This window comes from Microtus ochrogaster, chromosome 4 (genome assembly GCF_000317375.1).
Source record: "Microtus ochrogaster isolate Prairie Vole_2 chromosome 4, MicOch1.0, whole genome shotgun sequence".
NCBI classification, from domain to species: domain Eukaryota; kingdom Metazoa; phylum Chordata; class Mammalia; order Rodentia; family Cricetidae; genus Microtus; species Microtus ochrogaster.
In genome coordinates, this window is record NC_022011.1 from 3904509 (window position 1) to 3909473 (window position 4965).

A 4965-nucleotide genomic window follows, 5' to 3' on the forward strand; every position below is an offset into this window, starting at 1 on the left:
AGGCTGGTCTCGAACTCACAGAGATCCGCCTGCCTCTGCCTCCCGAGTGCTGGGATTAAAAGCATGCGCCACCATCGCCCGGCCCTGAGTTTTCTTTCTAAGACAGGATCTTCCTCTGAAGCCCTAGCCGTACAAGGTGTAAGTCATAATTTCACTTGAGACTAAGCTAAACTGAAGTCAGGAAAGGATTTCTAGGATGGAAATTCAGATAGGCCCCAAAGAAAAGAGAAAACTAGCCAGGTGGTGGTGGCACACACCTTTAATCCCAGCACTTGGAAGCAGAGGCAGGTGGATCTCTGAGTTCGAGGCCAGCCTGATCTACAGAGTGAGTTCTGAAACAGCCAGAGCTGCTACCCACCTAAACCCTGGCTTGAAAAACCAATCAAGCCAGGTGATGGTGGCATACGCCTTTAATCCCAGCACTTGGAAGCAGAGGTAGGCGGATTCTGTGTTTGAGGCCAGCCAGGTCTACAGAGCCAGTTCCAGGACAGGCTCCAAAGCTACAGAGAAACCTTGTTTTGAAAAAAACAACAAAACAAAAACAAACAAACAAACAAAAGAAAGAAAGAAAAAGAAAAACCAATCAAACACCCAAACAAAAAGAAGAGATAAAACTAGACAGACAGGAGATGTGGACAGAAGTGTTCACGTGGGCAAGAAAGAAGGAGCCTCCAGGGTTGTAACAGGCTTTGGCTGGGATCTGGGAAGGAGATAATGCCTATCAAAAGTTTATGCTCAGCAAGAGTCATGAGGTCAATCCTTTCAACATCTAGGGTTGGGGAACAGCCCCGTGGTAGAGCACTCAATTCTCTACGAGAATAGAACAAAACAAACCCTGCCAGGCCCAGGCCCACCCCACAAACAAAGACTGGCTGCAAGAGTGTGCAGGTAAATGGTGCTAACCCCATCCACAAGGTGGAAAGGAGAGGACAGAGTCTCATAAATTGTCCTCTGACCTCTATAAGCAGCACATGCATGCACACTCTCACAAGCTAACAAAAAAAATTAAAAGCTCAACCAAAAATACATCTGAATTGACAGAAACTCTGGTCACTGGGTATGGGGACACATGCCTATAATCTCAGCACTTAGCTAAATGGCTGAAACTGGAGCATCAACAATCTAAGTCTAGCCTGGGCTACAGAGTTACACCTAAAGATTAAAGCTGAGCTTTTGCTTCTCTATTTTAACAAGAATGACACGCAAGGAAGTAGCCAGGCCCGTAATAACTTAGCCAGTCCTCAGTGCCTGCACACACCAGACCTGGGCCATCTCCCAACCCCCACCACAGGTGATAATCAAATAAGGACTTGTCCAGATTTGCCCAACAATGGAAAAGCTATAGCCTTAGCCCACCCCTGCTAGCCCTACCAATTAGCAATGTACTAATATGATGGCTACCTGAGCAAGCCAATCCTAAATAGAATGGTCACACTGCTTTTAAAATTCCTGCAGCTGAGCTTAAAAGGAGCTTACAGGTCCCTCTCAAGGTCATCGCCCTTTTCTACAGGTTTGTGTGATCCCACACACATGTGGTATAATAAAAACGCTCCTGCTGATTCCATCGTGTCTTCTTGTGGACCCCAACAGTCATCACGTGCAACCAACATAGTCTTTCATTGGGTATGCAAAAGCTCAAATTAGTTAATGCAGCTGTATGTTTAGGAAACTGGGAAGAAGAAAAACAGATAAATATTGGTGTCCTTCTCTGCACTATTTGAAGCGAGCTTTGGACAACAAATTAGTAGTTATCCTCATAGAGGAGGAACCTACTGGGTAAGGAGTAAACACGGATGCAATCAGCTTCCTGTAGAAGTAGCCATGCACTTTCTCTAAATGAATGGCTGTGGGAGAGGTGGGGGTGACTCACACCCTAACCAAAGTATGTACCCAGATTACAGTCCTAACATCTCTAAAGCCAGTGTGCAGGAGGGACCGGGCTCTAAAGGGGAGCCGGTTAGCTCTAATCTAGAACAGTTCAAAGATGGCCCAAGTTCTTACAGTCCTGGTTGTAGGTGTCACACAGGTGAGTGAGGGCCAGACAGTCACAGCCAAGAAAGGCAAGCAATCAGCCCAACACTGGGCTTGTGTGAGAGTCGTCTCATGAGGTAGGCAAGCACTGAGCTACATTCCCGGGCCTGAGATTTCTCACATGTTGTTTTGACCTGTGTTGCCTCAGGAGGGAAGGAAAGGAAAGCAAATACGTATGTGAGAAGAGGTACTTGGAAAAACAGAATCCTCCTGACCCCCAAGACAGGGTTTCTCTATGTAGCCCTGGCTGACCTAGAAGACACTTTGTAGACCAGGCTGGCCTTGAACTCAGAGATCCGACTACCTCTGCTTCCCACTACCTGCTGAGCCACTGGTGCCTGACTGAAAATCTTGTTTATGGAACTTCAACCTTGAAAAGGAGCAGGAAAGATCATATTGAATATGTTTAGGTCTAGACACTGGGCATTTATTTTACTGTATGTGGGACACACACATGTGCATACTCACACACACACACGCTACAGAGGGCATGTGCAAGTCACATGACAAGTCTGGGAGTTGGTTGCCTCACTCTAACGAGTAGATATTAGGATTGCATTAGGCTGTTAAGGATTATAAACACTGAGCCATCTCACTAAACCTCTTCTACATTTTTGCTTTATTTATTTTTAAATTATGTCTACATTTATGTCTGTGTACCATGGATATGCCTGCTGCCCAAAAGGTGTCACTGGATCCCTGGGGACTAGAATTACAGATACTTGTGATTCCTTGAGGGTACTGGGAATCAAATTTATGATTTCTGGAAGTGCTCTTAACCATTGAGCCATCTCTCCAGCCCCTTATTTTGTTTTATTTTAGAGACAATCTTAGTGTAGCGCAGGCTGGTCTGTACAGCCAAGAATGACCTTCAACTTCAGACTCTCCTCTGTCCATCCTTAAACGCAGTGTCCTAGTTAACCTTCGCTGTCCATCTGATGCAGTCTAGAGTCATCTGAAGAAGTATCAATTAAGGATTTGCCCAGATCAGACTGGCCTGTGACCATGTCTGTGAAGGATGTGATTCATAATGTGGTACCATCCCTGGGCTAGTGGTCCTGGGCTCTACAAGAAGGCAGGTTGAGGGAGGGAAGGGGGGGGGAGTGCACACCTTTAATCCCAGCACTGGGGAGGCAGAGGTGAGTTTGAGACCAGCCTGGTCTACAGAGTGAGTTCCAGGACAGGCTCCAAAGTCCAAAGCTATAGAGAAACCCTGTCTCAGAAAACCAAAAAAAAAAGAAAGAAGGCAGGCTGAGCAAAGCATGGGGAGCAAGCCAGTAAGCAGCACCCATCTATGCCTCTGCATCAGCTCCTGCCTCCAGTTCCTGCCCTGCTTCAGTTCTTGCCCTCACTGATTTTAATGATGAACTGTTATATAGAACTGTGAGTGAAATGAACTCTTTCTTCCCCAAGTTGCTTTGGGTCATGATGTCCATCACAGCAACAGTGATGCCAGGGCTGTTACAAAGAGAAACCCTGTCACAAAAAACCACCACCACCACCAAAAAGCAACTTCTTTTTCTTTTTTCTGAGACAGGGTTTCTCTGTGTAGTCCTGGTAGTCTTGGAACTAGCTCTGTACACCATGCTAGCCTTGAACTCAGAGATTTGCCTGCCTCTGCCTTTGACTAAAGGGATGTACCACCACCATCTGCCTTACAGGTAACTTCTGAAGAAGTCCGTAATATTAACACACTTAGTAAACGCAGAGGGAGAAGAGATTCACTATGGGGTCCATCGGTGCTATACTGAAATGAATGTTATCATGTTATCTATTTTGTGCCTCTGTGCATGTGTGTAGAGGTCAGAGGTCAGCCCTTGGGATTGTTCCTCCCTAGTTGTTATCCATCTTATATTTTTATTTATTTATTTTTTTTTTTGTTTTTCGAGACAGGGTTTCTCTGTGGTTTTGGAGCCTGTCCTGGAACTAGCTCTTGTAGACCAGGCTGGCCTAGAACTCACAGGAGATCCTCCTGTCTCTACCTCCCGGGTGCTGGGATTAAAGACGTGCACCACCATCGCACAGCATGACACAGATGTTTTATGCCACAAATCCTGCTTCTACTACTCTGAGATCAGTTACTTCATTACCTCGTAGTTCTAGGGACTTTGGGTGTTTCTGGAAAAAGTTCTTTGGCCTGACCCTACAGCAAAACAGGAGGCAGAGTGAGAGTGAGAGGGAGAGAAAGAGAGGGAGAGGCAGAAGGACCAAGTCTGTGACAAGCTAATCACAGAGGACAGTAGGACCCTGTGCTCTTCTCACAGCTTAGTCAAGGACAGGAAATAAGGTCTCAGTTACTTCTATCTCTCTCATTATAAAGCACAGGTCTGGGTAAACACTAAAGTACACAGCAAATATTTGCTGATGTAATGGATGAAGGGGATTGACACCGCGTATCCTTCAGGCATCTAATCCAGTCATGAGCATGAGTCATCTGGAGAGAGAAGGAGGGGCATAACACACATGAGAACTGCAGCACAAGTCCCAGCCACACTAGCCCTAGCTTTTGTGAAACTGAAAGGCCAATTGAAATACCTGTATGCTTGCAGAGCATAAGCGAAACCGCAAATTCACAGGGACTAGCCACTAGAGGGAGCTTCCATAGTGAAACTATGGCAACCAGCTCCTTCAAGCACTAACAGTGTTGGACAGAATATTTTCAAACCTTTGAAGAGAAATTCATATTCCAAACACTTTATTCTCTGTAACTACAATATTGTCAGATGCTTGTATTTAAGGGTGTCTAGACATATCTTAGATGATAAATCTTCTTTTTTTTTGAGAAAGGGTTTCTTCTCTGTGTAGCCCTGGAACTCTCTCTGTAGACCAGGCTGTCCTCAGACTCACAGAGATCCTCCTGCTTCTGTCTCTTCAGTGCTGGGATCAAAGGCATGCATCACCATGCCTGACCCTAAAATCTTTTTTTTTTTTTTT

General features: G+C 45.5%; 1 protein-coding gene across 1 annotated transcript in view; it reads right to left on the reverse strand.

Annotated features, from left to right (window-relative positions):
• The window catches only part of Sntb2 (syntrophin beta 2), a 76323-nt gene that overhangs the window by 6817 nt on the left and 64541 nt on the right, over positions 1-4965 (reverse strand). The gene's annotated exons all lie outside the window — the stretch shown is intronic.